Genomic DNA, 23,208 nt, shown 5'->3' on the forward strand with positions numbered 1-23,208 from the left:
CAAGCACATGGGCGGTTTATGGGCACTTTTGCCTGTCACGGGGACCTCGGCTGCGACGATTTTTTTCCTTCAATGCCACAAGGGTGCCTCAACCTCCCCTTAGAAGCCTTCCTGCCACTTTTGGCTTCTCCCTGTGGACCTGAGATGACTTGTGGGCACGAAGCATGGAAGCCCAGGACACCCAGGGCCCCAGGCATGCGCTATCGGGAGGTACTTTTGCCCGTGGAGGCACCCCTGCTGGGCCATTTTTTATTCTTTCCACTACACACAGGTGCATCGACCTCTCCTTTAAAATATTCCTGCTGCTTTGAGCAGTCCTCTGTGGGCCCGACATGCTGTGGGTGAATGAATCAGGGATGCCCAGGATCCCCTGGGCCCTGTGCATGCTTGTTTGGAAGGCACTTTCCCCCGTGGGGCGGATCTTGGTCATGCCATTTTCTTGTCCTTCCACACCTCACAGGTGTCCCTACCTCCCCTTTCAAGACTTCCTGCCACTTTAGGTTGCCCCCCGGTGGACCCAAGGCACTGCATGGGCATGAACCAGAGACTCACACATGCATGTGTGGTTGGGATGCACTTTCGTCCCTGGGGTGGACATCTGTAGCGCCAGGTTTTTTTTTCTCCTTCCACACCACACAGGTGAATCGACCTCCCATTTCAAGCCTTCCTGCCACTTTGGGCTGCCCCCCATGGGCCTGAGACACCAGTGTGCAAGAACCAAGGAGGCCTAGGATGTCCTGGGAACCTCGCATTCACGGTTGGGAGGAATTTTTGCCCTTCCCAGGAACCTCTGCTACGCCTTGTTTTTTTTTCCTTTCAAACCAAAAAGGTGCCTCGGCCTCCACTTTCAAGCCTTGCTGCCAATTTGGGCTGAACCCGTGGGCCCGAGATGCTCCTTGGCTATGAAAGAGGGAAGCCCATTATCCCCTGGGACCCACACATGCACTGTTTGGGGGTACTCTTGCCCATGGGTGGGGGACCTCTTCCGCTCCATTTTTTTCCTTCCACACCACACAGGTGCCAAGACTTCCCCATTTAAGACTTCCTACAGCTTTGGGCTACCACACTTTGGCCTGATACAATTTGTTGGTGTGAATCACGGTAGCGCACTATCCCCAGGTCCCCGTGCATGCGTATTTGGGAGGCACTTTTGCCTGATGGGTGACCTCTGCCGGACCATTTTTTTTCCTTCCACACCACACAGAAGCTTTGGCCTCCCTTTTCTAGCCTTTCTGTCGCTTTGGGTTGCCCCCTGTGGGCCCGAGATGCTCTGTGAACACGAACCAGGGATGCCCAGGATTCCCTGGGACCCGCGCATGTGCGGTTAGGAGTCACTTTCGCCCGTTGGTGGAACCTCTGCCGCGATTTTTTGTCTTTCCATACTACACAGGTGCCTTGACTTCCCTTTGAAAACTTACTGCCTCTTTTATCTGCCCCGTGGGGGCCTGAGACACTCTGTGTGCATGAAACAGGGAAGACCAGGATCCCTTGGGCCACACATATGCACAGTTGGGAGCACTTTCGCCAGTGGTGGGGACCACTGACGCACCGTTTTTTTTCCTTCCACTCCACACAGGTGCCTCGACCTCACATTTCAAGCCTTCCTGCCGCTTGTGGCTGCCCCCTTGGGCTTGAGACAAACCTTGGGCCTGAAACTGGGATGCACACAACCCGCTGGGTGCAGTGAATATGCGGTTGGGAGACACTTTCACCCATTGTGGAGACCTCTGCAGCTCTGCTTCTTTTTTTCCTTCCACAACACACAGGGGACTCAACCTTCCGTTTCAAGCCTTCCTACCAATTTAGGCTGCCACCGTGGGTGTGAGACGCTCTGTGGGCACGAACAAGGGATGCCCAGCATCCCATGTGCCCTGAACATGCAAGGTTGCGAGGCAGTTTCTCCCTTGGGGGACTTCTGCTGCACCACTTTTTTCCCATCAACACCACACAGGTGCCTCTACCTCCACTTTCAAGTCTTCCTGCCACTTTGGCCAGCTCGTGTGGGCCTGAGACGTTCCGTGGGTATGAATCCGGGATGTCCAGCATCCTTTACGCCCCACACATGTGTGGCGGAGAAGCACTTTCGCCCGTGGAGTGCGAACTCTGCCTCATGGTTTGTTATTTTCTTCCACAACACAGGTGCCTCCACCTCTTCTTTCAAGCCTTCCTGCCGCCTTGGCCTGGCCCCCATGGGACCAAGGCATTAACTGGGTGTGAAACAGCAACATCCAGGGTCCTCTGGGACCCACGCATGTGCGGTCAGGAGGCTTTTTCACCCATTTGGGGGTACCTCTGATTCACCATTTCTGTTTTCCTTCCACAACACAGGGGACTCCACCTCCCATTTCAAGACTTCCTGCCGCCTTGGGCTGAACCCACGGGTGGGAGCAACTCCATGGGTGCTACCTAGGGATACCCAAGGCCCATATGTCCCATGCATGTGTGGTGGTGAGGCACTTTTGCCCGTGTTGGGGGGAACTCTGTGGTGCCGTGTGTTTTCCTTCTACAACACAGGTGCCTCCACCTCCCCTTTCAAGGCTTCCTGCCACCTTGGGTTGGACCCCGTGGTCCCAAGGCACTACTTGGGCATGGATCAGGGATGCCCAGAGTCCCCTGAGCCCCACGCATGCATGGTAGAGAGACATTTTCGCCCACGTGTGGGGGCCTCTGACTTGGCGTTTTGTTTTCCTTCCACATCACACGGGTGCCTCTACCTCCCCTTTCAAGACTTCCTACCGACTTGGGGGGCCCATGTGTGCCCGAGACGCTCTGTGGGCGTGAGCCAGGGATACCTAATATCCCCAATGCCCCGCACATGCATAGTGGAGAGGCACTTTCGCCCGTGGGTTTGGACCTCTGCCTTGCCGTTTGTTTTTTCCTTCCACAACACAGGTGCCTCCACCTCCTCTTTCAAGCCTTCCTGATGCCTTCGGCTGGCCCCCGTGGGCCAAAGGCACTAATTGGGTGTGAAACAGGGACCCCCAGGGTCCACTGGTCCCCATGCATGCGTGGTGGGGAGTCCCTTTCTCCTGTTGGGGTAACTGCTGAATTGCCATTTGTTTTCCTCCCACAACACAGGTGACTCCACCACCCATTTCAAGACTTCCTGCCGACTTGGGGTGACCCTGTGGGCCCTGTGCATGCGTGGTTGGAAGGTACTTTCGCCCTGGGAGTGGGCCTCAGTCTCGCCATTTGTGTTTTCCTTTCACAACACTGGCGCCTGCAACTCCACTTTTAAGCCTTCTTCCCGCCTTGAGTTGTCCCTGTGGGCCAACACCTTCTGTGGGCGAGAACTTGGGTTGCCCAGGGTCCCAATAGCTATGCTCATGTGGGATTGGGAGGGACTGTAGCCGTGGGGGACCTCTGCTGATCCGTTTTTTTTTTTTTTCTTCCTCACCACATAGGTGCCTTGACTACTGTTTCAAACTTTCCTGCCACTTTGGGCTGCCCCCTTTGGGCACGAGATGCTCCTTGTTCGTGAATCAAAGATGCCTAGTAACCCCTGGGCCCATGTATGCGTGGTCGGAAGGCACTTTTGCCTGTGGGGGGACATATGCTGTGCTATTTTTTTTCCTTACACAGCACACAGTTGACTCGACCTCCCCTTTCAAGCCTTCCTGCTGCTTTGGGTTGCCCCCGTGGGAGTGAGATGCTCCGTGGGCATGAACCAGAGATGCCCAGGATCCCCTGTGCCCCATATATGCGCGGTTCTGAGGCACTTTCCCCCATGGGGGACATCTGCCACGACATTTTTTTTCCTTCCTCAAGACTCAGGTGACTTGTCCTCCCATTTCAAGAATTCCTGCCACTTTCGGTTGCCCCCCGTGGGCTTGAGACTCTGTGGGCAACAACCAGGGATGACCAGGAACCCCTAGGCCCCACGAATGTGTGGTTGGGAGGCACTTTCTCCCGTGGGGGGATTTCTGCCACACTGCTATTTTCCCTTCCTCAAGACCCAGGTGACTCGACCTCCCATTTCAAGGTTTCCTACCACTTTGGGTTGCCCCCCTTGGGCTCGAGACTCTCCGTGAGTGTGAAACGGGGACATGCAGGAACGCCTAGGCCCCGCGATTGTGCAGCTGGGCCGCACTTTCACCCGTGTTGGGACCTCTGATGCACCATTTTGCTTTCCTTCTACACCACACAGGTGTCTCGACCTCCCCTTTCATGCATTCCTGCTGCTTTGGGTTGCCCGCCGTGGGCCCGAGATGCACCGTGGGCATGAACCAGAAATTCCAAGAGCACCTGGGCCAGACACATGAGGTTGGGAGATACTTTCGCCCATGGGGAGAGAGTCTATTGCCTCGTATGTTTTTCCTTCCTCACCACACAGGGGCCTCGACCTTACATTCCAAGAATTCCTGCTGCTTTGCGCTGGCCCCCATGGGCCCAAGACTCTCTTTGAGAATGAACCAGAGATGCCCAGTATCCCCTAGGCCCTGAGAATGCGTGGTGGGTAGGCCCTTTCGCTGGTAGGGGGCTGACTTCTGCTTTCCCATTTATTTTTTTTCCACAACACAGGTTCCTCCACCTCCTATTTCAAGACTTCCTGTCACCTTGGACGTGTCCCCGTAAGTCTGAGGCTCTCTGTGGTGTGAACCAGGGACTTCCAGGGTGCCCTGGACACCACACATTCAAGGTGGAGAGGCTCTTTCCCTTGTTGAAGGGGACCTGTGATTCGCCATTTGTGTATTCCTTCCACAACACAGGTGACTCCGCCTCCCATTTCAAGATTTCCTGCCACCTTAGGCTGATCCCATGGGCCCGAGCTGCTCCAAGCGTGCTAACCAGGGATGCCCAGTGTCCTCTGGGCCCAGTGCATTGCTGTGTGGAGATTCTTTCGCCCGTGGAGGGACTTCTGCCACACCATTTTTTCCTTGTCACCACACTAGTGCCTTGACCTACGTTTTCAAGCCTTCCTGACGCTTTTGGCTGCACCCCGTGGGTATGAGACCCTCTGTGCACATACGACAAGGACGCCAAGGATCCCCTGGGCCCCACACATTCGCAGATGGGAGGCACTTTCGCCTGTGGTGGACCTCTGCCACGCTGTATTTTGTTCCTTCCGAACAACACAGGTGACTTAACCTCCCCTTTGAAGGCTTCCTGCTGCTTTGGACTGACCCGCATGTCCCAAAGATGCTCCGTGGGTGTGAAACAAGGATGCCTAGGATCCCCAGGGCCCCATGCATGTGCAGTTTGGATGGACTTTCGACTGTAGGTAGGACCCATTCCATGTCATTTTTTTCCTTCTACTAAACACAGGTGCCTCAACCTCCCATTCCTAACATTCCAGCCGCTTTGGGCAGCCCACAGTAGGCCCAAGACACTCTGGGTGCATGAACCAGGGACTCCCAGGATCCTCTGGGCCCCACGCATGCGCGGTTGGGAGGCACTGTCGTCCGTGGGGAGATCTCTGCCGCACTGTTTTTTTTTTCCCTTCCACACCACAGATGACTGGACCTCCCATTTCAAGCCTTCCTTCCGCTTTGAGATGCCCCTTGTCGGCCTGAAACACTCATGGGTGCGAACCAGGGATGCCCAGGATCCCACGGGCCCCACACATGCACGGTTGAGAGGCACGTTCGTCTTTGAAGGGGACCTCAGCCACGCCATTTTGTTTTCCTTTTACAACAAACTTGTGCCTCGACCTCCCATTTCAAACATTCCTGCTGCTTAGAGCTGCACCCCATGGATCTGAGACACTCTGTGCCCAAGTACCAGGGATGTGTAGGATCCCCTGGGATGTTGGTATGAGTGGTTGGGAAGCACTTTTGCCCTTGGGGGGGACCTCTGCCACGCCGTGTATTTTCCCTTTGAAACCACCAAAGTGCCTCGAACTCCCCTTTCAAGCCTTCCTGAAGCTTTGGACTGCACCCCCCAGACCCGAGATGCTGAATGGGCATGAAACAGGGAGGCCCAGTATCCCTTGGTCCCTGCAAAAGCGCAGTTAGGAGGCACGTTTACCCGTGGTGTAACTTCAGATGTGGCATTTTTTCCTTCCACACCACACAGGTAACTCCACCTCGCCTTTCAAGCCTTCCTGCCTCTTTGGGCTTCCCCCTTTGGGCCCGAGATGCTCCGTGGGGACGAATCAGTGAACCCCAGGATACCCTGGGCCTATCACATGCACAGTTGGGAGAGACTTTCACCCGTGTGGGGACCTCTTCTGCGTTGTTGATTTTCCTTCCATACCACACTAGTGCCTCGCAATCCCCTTTCAAGCCTTTCTGCTCCTTTAGACTGCCACTCGTGGGCCCGAGACACAGAGGCTGCAAACCAGGGAAGCCCAGGATGCCCTGGCCCCGCGCTTGCACGGTTGGGGGCTATTTCACCCATGGGGAGGACCTCTGCTGTGCCTTTTTTCCCCTCCCATACCACACAGGTGTCTCGACCTCCCCCACCATTTGAAGACTTCCTGCTGTTTTGGGCTGCCCCTCATGTCCCAAGGACGTTCCATCGGTGTGAAATAAGGATGCTCAAGATCCCCAAGGCCCCGTGCAAGCATGATTAGGAGGCACTTCCGCTTGTAGGGAGGATGTATTCCGCCTCATTTTTTTTTCCCTTCCACAAAACACAAGTGCCTCGACCTCCCCTTTCAAACATTCCTGCAGCTTTGGGCACCCCACAGTTGGCCCAAGACGCTCTAGGTGCAAGTACCAGGGATGCCCAGGATCCCCTGGGACCCCCGAATGCGTGGTTGGGGGGCACGTTCATCCGTGGGGAGGACCACTGTCAAGCCGTGTTTTTTTCCTTTAAAACCACAAAGGTCCCTCGGCCTCCCCTTTCAAGCCTTCCTGCCACTTTGGAATGCCCCCCATGGCCCCGAGATGCTTCGTGAGCATGAAATGGGGAAGTCCACTATCGCCTGGGCCCCAAGCATGCGTGGTTGCGAGGTACTTTTGCCCATGGGAGGGAAATCTGCTGTGCCATTTTTTTCCTTCCACACCATACAGGTGCCTCGACCTCCCAATTCAAGACTTCCAGCCACTTTAGGCTGATCCCCTTTGGCCTGATACGATTTGTGGGTGTGAACCAGGGAAGCCCACTATCCCAGGGCCCTGTGCATGCATGGTTGTGTGGCACTTTCACCCATTTGGGGACTTCTGCCGTGCCGGTTTTCTTTCCTTCCACACCACACAGATTCCTTGACCTCCCCTTTCAATCTTTCCTGCTGCATTTGGTTGCCCCCTGTGGGCCGAAGATGCTCTGTAGCCACAAACCAGGAAAACCCAGGATTCCCTGAGACCTGTGCATGCATGGTGAGGAGGCTCTTCCACCCGTGATGGGGGACCTCTTATTCGCCATTTGTGTTTTCCTCCCATAATACAGGTGACTCCAATTGCCCTTTCAAGCCTTCCTGCCTCCTTGGGCTGAACCCGTGGGCCAGAGCTGCTCCATGGGTGCTACCCAGAGATGCCCATGTTCCCCTGTTCCCTGAACACGAGCTGTTGGGAGGCACTTTAGTGCTTGAGGGGCATGTGTCTCACCATATTTTTTCCTTCCTCACCACACAGGTTCCTCGACCTCCTCTTTCAAGACTTCCTTCTGCTCTGGGCTGCACCCTGTTGGCCCGAGAGGCTCTGTGGGAGTGAACCAGGGACACCCAGGTTGGCCTGGTCCCCATGCTTGTTCGTTTGAGAGGCACTTTCTCCTGTGGGGAGACCTCTGCTGCACCGGGTTTTTTCCTTTCACACCACACAGGTGCCTCGACCTCCCTTTTCAAGCCTCTGAATGTGTGGGGCACAGGGGACCCTGGGCATCCCTAGTTCACACCCTTGGAGTGTTTCTCACCCACAGGTGGCAGCCCAAAGCGGCAGGAAGTCTTGAAAGGGGAGGTCGAGGCAACTTTGTGGCGGAAAGGGAAAAATTAATGGACTCCCACAGGAGAAAGTACCTCCCCACGAGCATGCATGGGGCCTAGGATATCCTGGGTGTCCCTAGTTCACACCCATGGAGAATCTCAGGCCCACAGGGTGCAACCTAAAGCAGCAGGAAGGCTTGAAAAGAGAGGTTGAGGCAGCTGAGAGGTGTCAAAGGAAAAAATATTGGCACAACAGATGTCCCTGTCAAGGGCAAAAGTGCCCCGCATATGAGCATGCTCAGGGCCCAGAATATCCTGGGCATCCCTGATTCATGCCCAGAGCGTTCTGAGCCCACGGAGGCAGCCCAAAGTGGCAGGAAGTCTTGAAAGGGGAGGTCGAGGCACCTGTGTGTTGTGGATGGAAAAAAAATGACGTGGCATAGGTTCCCCCAGAATGCAAAGGGGCCTCTCACTCTTTCATGGGCAGAACCCAGGGGATCCTGGGTGTCCCTGCTTCACGCCTATGGAGCATCATGAGCCCACAGGGGGCATCCCCAAGGCAGCAGGAAGCCTTGAAATTGGAGGTTGAGGCACGTGAGTATTGTGGAAGGAAAAAAATCGTGGCATAGTTCCCCCTTAAGGCGAAAGTGCTTCTCAACTGCGCACGCACGGGACCCAGGAGATCCTGGGCATCACTGGCTCATGCCTACAGAGGGGCTTGGGCCCACGAGGAGCTGTCCAAATCAGAGGAAGTTTTGAAACAGGAGGTGGAGGCACCTGTGTGGTGTGGAAGGAAAAAAAACAGCATGGCAGAATTACTCCAAAGGGCAAAAGTGCCTCGCAATCTCGCATGTGCATGGCCCAGGGGATCCAGGGCATCCCTGATTCATGCTCACGAAGAGTCTTTCTTTTGGCCAGAGGGGTCAGCCCAAAGCAGCAGGAATGCTTGAAAGTGGAAGTCGAGGCACCTGTGTGTTGTGGAAGAAAAAAAATACTGTGTGGCATACGTCCCTCCACAGATGGAAGTGCCTCACAATGGTGCATAAGCAGGGCCCAGGGTTTCCTGGCCATCTGTGGTTCACACACAGAGAGTCTTGGGCCCACAGGAGGCAGCCCATACCAGCAGGAAGGCTTGAAAGGGGAGGTCGATAAACCCGTGTGGTGAGGAAGAAAAAAAATGGTGCAGCAGAAGTCCGCCACTGGCAAAAGTGCCTCCCAACCCTGCATGCGCAGAGGTCTGGGGATCCTGGGCATCCCAGGTTCATGCACACAGAAGGCTTCGGTCCACAGGGGCTAGCCCAAGGCAGCAGGAAGCCTTGAAAGGGGATGTGGATTCACCTCTGTTGTGGAAGGAAAACACAAATGGGGAGGCAGACGTCCCCCCACGGGTGAAAGTGTCTCCCCACCAAGCATTCGTGGGGCCCAGGGGACCCTGGGCATCCCTGGATAGCACTCATGGAGCGACTTGGGCCTACAGGGTCAGCCCAAGGCGGCAGGGAATCTTGAAAGGGGAGGTGGAGTCACATGTGTTGTGGAAGAAAAACACAAATGGCGAATAAGAGGTCCCAACCAGCGGGCAGAGAAGCCTCCCCACCATGCATGGATGGGGCCCAGAAGACCCTGGGGTTCCCTGTTTCACACCCAGGAGTGCTGCTGGCCCATGGAGTCCAGCCAAAGGTGGCAGGAAGGTAGGAAAGAGGAGGTGGAGGCAACTGTGTTGTGGAAGAAAAAAACAAATGGCAAGGCAGAGGTCCCACCCCACAGGGGAAAGTGCCTCCCCAAAGCACATGTGTGGGGTGTAGGTGATCCTGGGCATCCTTGGTCATACCCACAGAGTGTCTCGGGCCCTTGCAGGGCAGCCTAAAATGGCAAGAAATCTCGAAAGGGAAGGTCGAGGCACCTGTGTGGTGTGGAAGGAAAAAAAAGGCATGGCATACCCCCAGGTGCGAAACAGCCGCCCAACTGAATATGCGCATGGCCCAACAGATCCCGGGTATCCCTGTTCACACCACAGATTATTTCGGGCCCAAGTTGGGCAGTCCAAAGCGGCAGGAAATCTTGAAAGGGGAAGTCGAGGCACCTGTGTGGTGTGCAAGGAAAAAATACAGCGAGGCAGAATTCCCCCCACAGGCAAAACTGCCTCCCAACCGCTCATACGTGGGGCTGAGGGGGTCCAGCGCTTCCCTTGTTCACACCCACAGGGCATCTCAGGCCCACAGGGAGCAGGCTAAATGTCAGAAATGCTTGAAAACGGAGGTTGAGGCTGTTGTATGGTGGGAAAGAAAAAAAAATGTCACGGCCGAGGTCCCCCTATGGGGAAAGTGCCTTCAAACCACACAGGTGCATGTCCCAGGTGATCCTGGACATTCATGACTCACACCCACTCAGACTCTCGGGCTCACAGGGAGCAGCCGAAAGCGGCAGGCAGGCTTGAAAGGGGAGGTCGAAACACCTGTGTAGTTTGGGAAAAGGTGGCGAGGCAGAAGTCACCACACAGGAGAACCTGCCCACAAACTCGCATGCACAGGGCCCAGGGGATGCTGGGGATCCCTTGTTTGCACACACGGAGCATCTCAGACCCACAGGGGCAGCCCAAAGCAGAAGGAAGTCTTGAAAGGGGAAGTCGAGGTACCTGTGTGGTGTGTAAGGAACAAAATACGTCATGGTAGAGTCCCCCCATGGGCGAAAGTACCCCCAACCACGCACTTGCAAGGTGCAGGGGAACCTGGACATCCCTGTTGCATGCCTGGAGAACGTCTGATCCCCCTGGGGGCAGCCCAAAGTGGCAGGAATGCTTGAAAGGGGAGGTCGAGGCACCTGTGTGGTGGAAAGGAAAAAAATGTCACAGCAGACGTCCACCCAGAGGCGAAAGTGCCTCCCAAACGACAATGCTGGGGACCGTGGGGAACGTGGGCATTCCGGGTTCACGCCCACGGAGTGTTTTGGGCCAACTGGGTGCAGCCCAAAGCGTCAGGAAGCCTTGAAAGGGGAGTTCGAGGCACGCGTGTGGTGAGAAAAGAAAAACAACGGTGTGGCAGATGTTCCCCATGGGCGGAAGTGCCTCCCAACAGTGCGTGTGTGGGGCACCGGGAACCACGGGCATCCCTTAGTAGCACCCATGGAGTGGCTCAGGCCCACAGGGTCAGCCCAAGGCGGCAGGAAGGCTGGAAAGTGGAGATGGAGTTCCCTATGCTGTGGAAGGAAAACACAAATGGCGAATCAGAGGTTCCCCCCCCACCAACGAGCAAAAGGGCGTCCCCATGCATGGGGTCCAGGAGACCCTATGAGTCCCTGCTTTGCACCCAGGAAAAAAATACGGCATGATAGAATTCCAACCACAGGCTAAAGTGCCTCCCATCCGCGCATGCGCAGGGCCCAGGGGATCCTTGGTGTTTCTGGTTCCCAACTACGGTGCATCTTGGACACACGGGGGGTAGCCCAAAGCTGCAGGAAGGCTTGAAAGGGGAGGTCGAGTTACCTGTGTTTTTAGGAATGAAAAGATAACAGCGTGGAAAAGGTCTCATACACCAGCAAAAGTTCCTCTCAACTGCGCATGAGCAGGGCCCAGGGGAATGTTTGGCATCCCTGATTCGCACTCAGAGGGCGTCTCAGCCCCATGCGGGCAGCCTAAAGTGGAATAAAGTCTTGAAAGCCGAGGTCGAGACCCCTGTGTGGTGTTTAAAGGAAAACAAATGGCATGGCAGAAGTCCCCCCCAGGGGAGAAACTGCCTCCCAACCATGCATGCCCGGGTCGCAGGGGATCCTGGATGTCCCTGGTTCATGCACACAGAGCATCTCATGCCCACGAGGGGCAGCCCAAAGCTGCAGGAATGCTTGAAAGGTGAGTTCAAGACTCCTGTGTTGTGAAAGAAAAAAAAAACAGCACTGCAGAGATCCCCCCACAGGTTAAAGTGTCTCCAAAATGAGCAAGCATGGGGCACAGTGGATCCTGGGCATCCCTGTTTCATGCACCCAGAGCGTCTCGGGCCCACGGGGGCTGCCCAAAGTGGCAGGAATGTTTGAAAGGGGAAAAAGAGGTCCCTGTGTGTTTGGGAAGGAAAAAAAATGATGGCTTATGTCCCCACCAAAGGCGAAAGTGCCTCTCACCGGCGCATGCGCATTGCCCAGGGAATACTGGTCGTCCCTGCTTCATGGCCAGAGAGTGCCTGAGGCCCAAAGGGGGTAGCTGAAAGCGGCAGTAAGGCTTCAAAGTGGAAGTCGAGGCACCTGTGTTGTACGAAAGGAAAAATACAGTCGCTGCAAAGGTTCCCCCCAGGGGCGAAAATGACTCCCAACCATGCATGTGCAGGTCCTAGGGAATCCTAGGCATCCCTCATTCATGAACACGGAGCATCTCGTGCCCACAGGGTGCAGCCCAAAAAGGAAGGAAGGCTTGAAAGGGGACTTCTAGGTACCTGTGCGTTGAGGAAGAAAAAGAAAAGGAGTAGCAGAGGTCCCCCAAGTGCCAAAGTACCACCAAATCCGCAGGCGTGGAGCCCTGGGGATCCTTGGCATCCCAGGTTCTCACCTACAGAGCTCCTTGGCCCATGAGGGCCAGCCCAACATGGCAGGAAGTCTCCAAAGGGAAGGGGCCGTCTCCAGTGTTGTGAAAGGAAAACACAAATGGTAAGGGAGAAGTCCCCACACACAGGAGAAAGTGCCTCCCCAAAGCACATGCTTAGGGACCCAGGGGACTCTGGTCATTCCTGAGCAGTGCCCCAGGAGTGCCTCGGGCCCACAGGGTCTAACCGAAGGCGGCAAGAAGCCTTGAAAAGGGAGGTGGAGGTACCTGAGTGGTGTGGAAAGAAAAAAACAAATGGCGTGACAGAAGTCCCCCTCACAGGATACACTGCCTCCCAACCGTGCATGCGCAGGGAACAGGGGATCCTGGGTATCCCTTGTTCTTGCCCACAGAACATCTCATGCCGATGAGGGCCAGCCCAAACAGGCAGGAAGGCTTGAATAGTGAGGTCGAGACACATGTGTTGTGAAAGGAAAAAAAATGGTGCGGCAGAGGTCCCCCACACGGACGAAAGTGCCTGCCAAACAAGCATGCACGGGGCCCAGGGTATCCTGGGCCTACTTGGTTCGTGCACCCAGAGCATCTCAGGCCCAAGGGGTGCCGTCCAAAGAGGTAGGACTGTTTGAAAAGAATGCCTAGGCACCTGTGTGTTGTGGAAGGAAAAAATGATGTGTCATAGGTCCCCCCAAAAGACGAATCTGCCTCTCACCCACGCATGCATAGGGACCAAAGGATACTGGACGTCCTTGTTTCATGCCTTCACAGCGTCTGGGGCCCATGGAGGGCAGCTCAAAGCAGCAGGAAGCCTTCAAATAAGAGGTCAACGCACCTGTGTGGTGTGGAAGGAAAAAAAAAAGGCACAGCAGAGGTCTCCCTATGGGCAAAATAGCCCCGAACTGCAAGTGCGAGGGGCCCAGGGGCTCCTCGGCTTCCCTGTTTCATGCCCACAGAGGGTCTTAGGTCCACGAAGGGCAGCCCAAAGTGGCAGGAATCATTGAAAGGGAGGTCAAGCACTTGTGTGGTGAAAGGAAAAAAAAACTCCGCAGCAGAGGTCCCCCAACGTGACAGAGTGCATCCCAACCACTCATTTGCAGGGCCCAGTGTATCCTGTGAGTCTCTGCTTCATGTTTATGTAGTGTCTCAGGAGTTTGGGGGGGCAGATCAAAGCAGAAGTAAGGCTCGAACAAGGAAGTTGTGGCACCTGTGTGGTATGGAAGGAAAAAAATGGTGCGGCACTGGTCCCCCTATGGGCGAAAGTGCCTCCCAACCGTGCATTCACGGGTTCCAGCGGATGCTGGGCTTCTGCAATTCACGCCCAAGAAGCATCTCGGGCCCATGTAGGGCAGGCCAATGAGGCAGAAACGCTTGAAATGGGAGGTCGAGGCCCCTGTGTGTCATGGAAGGAAAAAACGGAGCAAAAGAGGTCTCCACAGTGGGAGAAAGTGCCTCCCAACCAAGCATGTGAGGGTCCCAGAGGAGCCTAGGCATCCCTTGTTCTTGCACACAGAGCATACCAGGCCCACAGGGGGCAGCTCCAAGTGCCAGGAAGGCTTGAAATCTGAGGCAGAGGCACCTGTTTGTTGTGGAAGGAAAACAAAATGGTGTGGCAGAGGTCCCCCCCAAAGTCGAAAGTGCCTCAAAACCGTGCATGCATGGGGCCCAGGGGGTCCTAGGTATCCCTGGTTAAAGTCCATAGAGGGTTTCATGCCGACAGGGAGCAGCCCAAAGTGGAAAGAAGGCTTGAAATGGGAGGTCGACTCAACCGTGTAGTGCGGAAGAGGAAAAAAAAAAAAAAAAAAGGCGCGGCCGAGGTCCCAACCATGGAAGAAAGTGACTCCCAACTGCACATACGCCAGGCCCAAGGAATCCTGAGCATCCCTGGTTCATGTCAATGCAGCACCTCAGGCACACAGGTGGCAGTCTAAAGCGGCAGGAAGTCTTTTAAAAGGAGATTGAGGCACCTGTGTGGTGTGGAAGGACAAAAAAACGGCGCATACAAGTTCCGCCCCACGGGCAACAGTGCCTCCAAACGAGCACGCAGTCCATCCAGAGGATCATGGGCATCACTGGTTCATGCACCCAGAATGTCTCAGGACCACGAGGGGCAGACCAAAACGGCAGGAATGTTTCCAAGGGGAGGTCGATGCACCTGTGTGTTGTGGAAGAAAAAAAAATGACATGGCATAGGTCATCACCAAAGGCGAATGTGCCTCTCACCCGCTCATGCATGGGGTCCAGGGGGTCCTGGGCTTCCCTGATTCACACCTTTGGAGTGTCTCAGACTCACGGGAGGAAGCCCAAAGCAGCATGAAATCTTGAAAAGGGAGGTGGAGGCACTAGTGTGGTGTGAAAGGAAAAAAAAAACGCCACAGCAGATGTCCCCACACAGGAAAAAGTGCCTCCCATCTGCTCACTCTCGGGGCCCAGGGTATCCTGCGTGCCCCTGCTTCACATTCACTGGGTGTCTCAGGCCCAGTGGAGGCAGATCAGAGAGAAGCAAGGCTTGAAAGGGGAAATCGAGACACCTGTGTGGTATGGAAGGAAAAAAAAAATGGCGAGGCAGAGTTCTCCCCGCAGCCAAAAGAGCCTCCCAACTGCGCATGATGGGACCTGGGGGGTGCTGGGCTTCCCTGATTCGCACCCAGGAAGCGTCTTGGGCCCAAGGGGTGTAGCCCAAGGTAGCAGGAATGCTTGTAAGGGGAGGTCGAGTCCCCTGTGTGTTGTGAGACGAAAAAAAATGGAGCAGCAGAGGTTCCCCAACAGGCGAAAGTGCCTCCCAACCGCATATTCACTGCACCCAGGGTATTGTGGGCATGCCTGGTTCAGGCCCAACCAGCATCTTGGGCCCAAGAGGGACAGTCCCAAGTGGCAGGAAGTCTTGAAATGTGAGGTTGAGGCACCTGTGTGGTGTGAAAGGAAAAATAAACGGCACACCAGTGTTCCCCACCACGGGTGAAAGTGCTCCCAACCGCTCATGTGTGGGTCCCAGGGTATCCTGGGCATCCCTGATTCACACCCTCAGAGTGTCTGAGGCCCATGGGGGACAGCTCAAAGTGGCAGTTCTCTTCAAAGGGGAAGTCGAGGCACCTGTATGGTATGCAAGGACAAAAATTTCGTGGCAGAGGTTCCCCCCATGCGCAAAACTGACTCCCAACCGAGCATGACTGGGGCCCTGGAGATTCTGGGCTTCCCTGGTTCACGCCCACAAGGCATGTCGGAGCAAACGGGGACAGCCCAAAGCAGCAGGAATGCTTGAATGAGGAGGTCGAGACACCTGTGTGGTGTGGAAAAAAAAATCGGCGCAGCAGAGGTCCCTCCCACGGGCAAAGTATCCCCCAACCTCGCATGCGTGGGTCCCAGGGAATACTGGGCATCCCTGTTTCATGCCCACAGGGCATCTTTGGCCAACGGGGGGCAGCCCACAGTGGCAGGAAGGCTTGAAAAGGGGAGGTAAAGTAACTCTGCGGTTTGAAAGGAAAAAAACACAGCACGGCTGAGGTCCCCTCTAAGGGCGAAAGTCCCTCCAAACTGCACATGCGAAGGTCTCAGGGCTTCCTAGGCCTCCTTGGTTCCTGTGCACAGACCGTCTTGTTCCCTCGGGGGGCAGCTTAAAGCAGCTGGAAGGCTTGAAATGGGATTTCGAGGCACCTGTTTGTTGTGGAAGAAAAAACAAAATGGAGTGGCAGCGGTCCCCCCCAAAGACAAAAGTGCCTTTCAACCACGCATTTGTGGGGCCCAGGGGATCCTAGGCATCCCTGGTTCACGCACATGGAGCATTTCAGAAGCACAGCGGGTAGCCCAAAGTGGCAGGAAGGCTTAAAATGGGAGGTCGAATCACCTGTGTGGCGTGGAAGAAAAATAACGGTGTGGGAGAGGTCCCCACACAGACAAAAATGCCTCCCAACCGCACATGTGGAGGGCTCAAGGGATCCTGAGCATCCCTGATTCATGCCCATGGAGGGCTTCGGGCACACGTTGGCAGCCTAAAGCCACAGGAAGGCTAGAAAGGGGAGGTTTAGGCACCAGTGTGGTGTGGAAGGAAAAAAAAACGGCGTGGCAGAGGTCTGCACCTCAGACGAAAATGCCTCCAAAACGAACATGGACTGGGTCCAGGGGATCCTCGGTGTTCCTGCTTCATGCACCCAGAGCTTTTCAGGCTCACGGCGGGGCTGTCCAAAGCAGCAGGTAATTTTGAAAGGGGAGGTCAATGTACCTGTGTGTTGTGGAAGGAAAAAGAAATGACGTGACATAGGTCCCCACCAAAGGCGAATGTGCCTGTCACCCGCGCATGCGTGGGGACCAGGGGATCATAGCCATCTCTGGTTCGTGCCTACTGAGCGTCTCGGGCCCGCACGGGGCAGCCCAAAGCAGCAGGAAGGCTTCAAATTGGAGATCAAGGCACCTGAGACTTGCAGGAGGAAAAAAAAATGGAACGGCATAGGTCCTCCCTAAAGGGGAAAGTGCCTTCTAATCGGGCATGCATGGGGCACTTGGGATCCTGGGGATCCCTATTTCACACCCATGGAGCGTCTTGGCGACGTGAGGGGAAGCCCAAAGCAGCAGGAAGGTTTCGAAAGGGAGGAAGATGAAACTGGGTCTTGAGGAAGGGGAAAAAAAAGGCGCGGCAGATGTCCCCCCACGGACAAAAGTGCCACCCAACCGCGCATGTGCAGGGCCCAGGGGTCCCTGGGCTTCCCTGATTCACACCCACGGAGCATCTCGAGCCCATAAGGGGCAGCCCAAAGCAGCAGGAAATCTTGAAAGGGGAGGTCGAGTCACCTGTGAGGTCAGGAATGAAAATAAAATGGCACGGCAGAGGTCCCTCCCACTGGCAAAAGTGCCTCCCAACCACGCAGAGGCATTGCCAACTGGATCCTGGGCATCTCTGGTTCGCATCAACAGAGCATCTTAAGTGTATACATATGTAACTAAACTGCACATTGTGCACATGTACCCTAAAACCTAAAGTATAATAATAATAATAATAATAAATAAGCTCACCAGTTACCAGGGGATAGGGGAGGCCAAGCCAGAATGACTTCTTTACCCTGCCGACTCTGGAAAGCCCGGCCCCTTGTGATCCATTGCAAAGTGGGAGTCACCACATGCTTGGAAAACGGATCCACTCCCAAGTTCAGTGGAGGGATGTGGCATGTAGGTCGAAGGACTCTCTTCCTTCTGATTGGCTCGGCACAGTGGGGCCTAGGGCTGGAGCTCTCTCTGTGCAGACCGCTGACTCCCTCTACCTTGGGTTCCATTGTCCCCACCCTGGAACACGGGCCTTGGCAGATTCTGGCCCTTCCTGGCCCTTAAGTCGCTGTCATAAACCCCATCTCATGCTGGATGCCCCAATGACTGTGGCTCACGCCTCTCTGGAAATATTGGAAATCTCTCCTCTACACATGGTCACCTAAAACCCCAGGAGCTAGGAACACATGGCCACCATCCCCCCCTCACTGCTTTCAGGAGAGAATGCTGAGAGTCTCTTACCGACTCTCTGTTGACTTGAGTTCTTCATGGGTGTGTGGTTAAGACGTAGTGAAACCAGATGTATTAACTCAGGCCAGGTGCTGGTGGCTCAGGCCTGTAACCCTAACAGTTTGGGAGGCCAAGGCTGTGGGATCCCTTGAGGAATCGCCTAACCCTGGGGAGGTTGAGGCTGCAGTGAGTAAGCCATAATGGTGTCACTGCACTGAAGTCTGGGTGAAAGACAGAGTGAGGCCCTGTCACAGGCAGGCAGGCAGGCAGACAGACAGACAACAGCTGTATTGTGTTCTTCTCTGGGTAGGAAGTAAAAATAACAGAATACAGCGCTTAATTTTTTTTTTTTTTTTTTGGGATGGAGTTTCACTCTTGTTGCCCACGCTGGAGTGCAATGCCACCATCTCGGCTCACTGCAACCTCCACCTCCCGTTTTCAAGCGATTCTCCTGCCTCAGCCTCCTGAGTAGTTGGGATTACAGGCATGTGCCACCACACCCAGCTGATTTTGTATTGTTAGTAGAGATGGTATTTCTCTATGTGGGTCAGGCGGGTCTCGAACTGGCCACCTCAGGTGATCTTCCCACCTCGGCCTCCAAAAGTGCTGGGATGACAGGCTTCAGCAATTGCACCCGCCCAGCTACGTTTTTTTTAAATTTTCAATTTTGATCTATTTATTATTTTTTTTTTTTGGAGTTGGAGTCTCGCTCTGTTGTCCAGACTGGAGTGCAGTGGCGTGATGTTGGCTCACTGTAAGCTCTGCCTCCCAGGTTCACGCCATTCTCCTATCTCAGCCTCCCAATTAGCTGGGACTACAGGTGCCTGCCACCGCTCCTGGCTAATTTTTTGTATTTTGAGTAGAGACGGGGTTCTTGTGGTAGCCAGGATGGTCTCAATCCCCTGACCGTCGTGATCTGCCCACCTCGGCCTCCCAAAGTGCTGGGATTACAGGAGTGAGCCACAGCGCCCAGCCTATTTATCTATTTATTAACTTTGAGTCCAGTTTATGAGACCAGTTAGTTTTTGTATTTTTTTAGAGACGAGGTTTCACCATGTTGCCAAGGCTTGGATCAAGGGATCCACCTTCCCTCACCTCCCAAAATGCGAGGATGACAGTCTTGAGCCTACCGTGCCCAGCTCACCCCTTCACCCACCCCAGCTTATCCCTCAGGTGCATGAGGCCGAGCGGTGGTTTGTGGTTCCCACCCCCATCACCCCTCATCCAGTCGCCACTGCGGTGTCCGCGAGTGGGTCCTGAGGGAGCTCGTTGGTGTGGGGGTCGAGGCGGTTGAGTGGGATGCACCCCTCCCATGCAGGGAAGGGTGCTGCCTTGTCTGGCGAGCGCAGGTCCGGTGCTCCCCTCTGGCAGGTGGGCGTGGGCCGTGTGAGCGATTGCGGTGGCCTCGGGCAGGTGACACATGTGCTGGCCGGCCACCGAAGGGCTACCGTTCTGCCTCCGACAGGTTGTGTGTTGGTTTATTTGGAGGTGCTTTGCCTGGGAGAAAGGAGGTGGGTGGACGGCATGGCCCTTGGGGGATTGCATGCACATGCAGCAGCCAGGCCCCCCACCCGGACTGCAAAGGCTCAAGTTTGCTGCACACAGATTTTTCCTGGTACCGCAGGCCCCCTCCCTTCCCCAGGCATCCCTGAGCACCTCTGCTGCCCCAAAGAGGGGCAACTGGCAGGTGGGGAGTGTGACCCACCCTTGTTGAGAAAACCTTCTCTAGTTATCCGAGAGGTGTGCCTTTGGGGTACTGGATCCCCCGGCCTGCTTCCTCTCTCTGCATTGTGGTAGCACTGCCATAGTGACTTGTTTGCAGAGGACCCTCCTCCACTTCCCCCTCGACGGGGTGAGGGGGGGAGAGCGACGGTTCCGCCGGCCTCCATGGTGGGGACCGAGGGCGGCTCATCACCTACTGTGTGGCCCGCGCCTCCCCATTCCGAGTTGGGGGAGAATCCCTCTGGGCCAGGCCAGAGTCCTAGTGGATGGGAGGCTGCACGAGCAGTGGCTGTGCCCAGTGTTCTGTCCAGCGCGTGACCCGCTGCACTGTGAGCCAGCTCTCCGCCTGTTCCCCTGCGGAGCAGCAACCCATGCCAACGACTGTGTTTGCGTGGCACAGGATTGGGCCTCCTGGCCCTGGGAAGAGTCCTAAGTGTGGGGTGTGCCGGTCTCCCGGAGCTTGACTGGGTAGGAGGATGGACGAGATATGAGTAACATGACCCTGGCGTTGGGTTTGTGGCTGAGGTAGCTTTGGGATCCTGATGGTGGCAACCAGGGCTCATGAGGTGGGTCTTGGTGGGTGCCTCGGGCCATCTGGCATCCTAGGTGGGATGCCGTGGGTCCTCCCTTGTGTCTGTGGTGGTGGGATCCTGTGGCCATATTTTCCTTGTGGCCTGGCCATGCCTGAGGTTTCTCCCTGAGCCGCCCATCTGCGGGCTCCCAGGTGCCCTTGTCCTCGTGGTCCCTGGCCTTGCCTGTCTGTTCCCCCACCCCGCCCACGGATCCTCTCTCCCTGAGTGGCTCATCGGCTTAGGTTGTGGTGGCCCCGTCTGGGACCAAACCCGGCTCCCCCTTGTGGGGCTCCACCACCGGCCACTGGTTGGCCCGCTGTCCATGTCCCCAGGCACGCACCTTCGGGACCAGGTCAGTGGTGCCCAGCATGGGCCTGGTGGGCCCATGAGTTTGGGGAGGGTTTGGCGTCAGCCTGCAGCAAGTGCGGGGAAGAGGGTACCGGGGGCTGGCCATGATGGCAGCGGTGGTGGGGGAGCTGTGGGCCCGCCGAAGGCCAGTCGGCTGCTCCAGGTACCGCACAGGGCTGCCTTCATGCTCGGAGGCTGCTGGCAGTGAGACCTCAGGCACAGTGGTCTGCCTCTCGTTCACTGCCCAAACGTTGGGGCCACCCTGCACCCACCGCACGCGAGTGGCCGCCAGTCCCTCGTGGCTGCCGCACACGGGTCGGGCGGTCTGCCTCCTCACAGTTGGGCATGAAGGGCCAGGAGTGGTGAGCCCGTCAGGGGGTGTTGTGTCATTTGGGTGGATGGGATGTCCGGTTCACTGCCCCACCACCCCTCTCTCGCTGCCCCGCCCTGCTCCCTCTCTCCCACACTCCCCGTCACCCATCCTGCCTTGCCCATCCTTGCCACTGGGATGCTGGGCTCATCCTCACAAGGCCTGGAGGCCGCTTTCTACCTACATGGTTGATCCTACCAGAACCATATGCTTGTCTCAAAGATTAAGCCATACATGTCTAAGTACGCAGGGCCAGAACAGTGCAACTGTGAATGCTTCATTAAATCAGTTATGGTTCTTTTGACCTCTCACTTCTCTCCTACTTGGAAAATTGTGGTAATTCTAGAGGTAATACATGCTGAAGGGCACTGGCCCCCTTCATGGGGAAGATGCGTGCATTTATCAGATCAAAACCAACCCGGTCAGCCCCTCTCTGGCCCTGGCCAGGGGGTTGGGTGCCGCTGGCTTTGGTGACTCTAGATAACCTCAGGCCAATCGCACGCCCCCAGTGGCAGGGACGACCCATTCGAACGTCCGCCCTATCAACTTTCAATGGTAGTCGCTGTGTCTACCATGGTGACCACGAGTGACAGGGAATCAGGGTTCGATTCTGGAGATGGAGCCTGAGAAATGGCTACCACATTCAAGGAAGGCAGCACGTGTGCAAATTATCCACTCCTGACCCAGGGAGGTAGTGATGAAAAATAAGAATACATGACTCTTTCGAGGCCCTGTAATTGGAATGAGTCCACTTTAAATCCTTTAATGAGGATCCATTGGAGGGCAAGTCTGGTGCCAGCAGCCGTGATAATTCCAGCTCCAATAGCATATATTAAAGTTGCTTCAGTTAAAAAGCTCATAGTTGGATCTTGACAGCGGGCGGGTGGGTGAGCCATGGCCCGTCCCCACCCCTTGCCTCTCGGTGCCCCCTCGATGCACTTAGCTGAGTGTCCCACGGCCCGAAGTGTTTACTTTGAAAAAGTTAGAATGTTCAAAGCAGACCTGAGCCACCTGGATCCCGCAGCTAGGAATGATGGAATAGGACAGCGGTTCTCTTTTGTTGGTTTTCGGAATTGAGGCCACGATTAAGACGGATGGCCAGAGGCATTTGTATTGTGCCGCTAGAGGTGAAATTCTTGGACCGGCACAGTTCGGATCAGAGCTGAAGCATTTGCCAAGAATGTTTTCATTAACCAAGAAGTAAAGTCAGAGGTTCTAAGATGATCAGATACCGTCGTAGTTTGGACCATAAACGATGCCGATTGGCAATGTGGCAACATTATTTCCATGACCCACTGGGCAACTTCTGAGAAACCAAAGTCTTTGGGTTCTTGGGTTCCTGGGGGTGGTATGGTTGCAAAGCTGAAACTTAAAGGAATTGGTGGAAGGGCACCACCAGGAGTGGAGCCTGCAGCTTAATTTGACTCAACACGGGAAACCTTACCCAGCTCGGACACAGACAGGATTGACAGATTGATAGCTCTTTCTCGATTCCATGGGTGGTGGTGCATGGCCTTAGTTGGTGGAGTGATTTGTCTGGTTAATTCTGATAATGAATGAGACTCTGGCATGCTAACTAGTTATGGGACCCCCAAGCAGTCAACTTCCCCCAACTTCTTAGAGGGACAAGTGTCAGCATTCGTCCCCCCCACCCCACCGTGGTCGGCACTGCCTCCCTGTGTTGTGAAACCTTCTGACCCCTCCCTGGGGTCTCGTCCTGTTGCTCTCTGACTGGCCAGCCTGAGGTAATCCCTCTGGGGGACATGCTGTGCCAGGAGGGCCTCCCGTTATTGGAAGTGCCGTCACCAAATCGACCTTGTATGACTTTTAGTGGTGGATTACTGGGTTCCTGCGTCAATGAAGAACGCAGCTAGCTGTGAGAATTAATGTGAATTGCAGGACACATTGATCATCAACACTTCAAATGCACTTGCAGCCCAGGTTCCTCCCAGGGCTATGCCTGTCTGAGCATCGCTTGCTGATCAATAGCCCCTGGTGGTGACTCCAGGCTCCTCAGGGTTCACGGCTGGGGGTTCCGTGACAGGGCCCACTGGGGCACCCAATCCCCCCAAGTGCAGACCAGCAATGTCCACCCTCCTCTCCCACCATGCCCACCCTTTTCCCGTCCCCCCACAGGCCCTGTGTGGTCACACATTGGGTGGCGTGGGGAAAGAGGGCTCCCAGCTGTGAGGAAGAGAGAGGGCAATCCCAGGTAACTTAGCAAAGGAAGCAAGTCCCTAGACTTGGTGCAGCCACTGTAGGGGTGGCCTCCCAGTAGCATCGTTAACATCAATTGTAATTGGTAGGCAATCACTTAGTTTCACATTTCATTACCCAAGTTATACAAATGTGTAAAAAAAATACAGTTTTAATAAAAGGGAGTAAACAATAA

The 23,208-nt window shown here is 55.4% G+C and overlaps 1 non-coding gene across 1 annotated transcript; it reads left to right on the plus strand.

Moving 5' to 3' along the window:
• The first annotated feature begins 22,638 nt into the window (after positions 1-22,638).
• Positions 22,639-22,790, plus strand: LOC129054152 (5.8S ribosomal RNA). The gene has a single exon (XR_002913696.1). It is a non-coding gene; the product is annotated as a 5.8S ribosomal RNA (ribosomal RNA).
• The last annotated feature ends 418 nt before the right edge of the window (positions 22,791-23,208 follow it).

The sequence above is a fragment of the Pongo abelii genome, chromosome 13, assembly GCF_028885655.2.
Source record: "Pongo abelii isolate AG06213 chromosome 13, NHGRI_mPonAbe1-v2.0_pri, whole genome shotgun sequence".
Taxonomy (NCBI): domain Eukaryota; kingdom Metazoa; phylum Chordata; class Mammalia; order Primates; family Hominidae; genus Pongo; species Pongo abelii.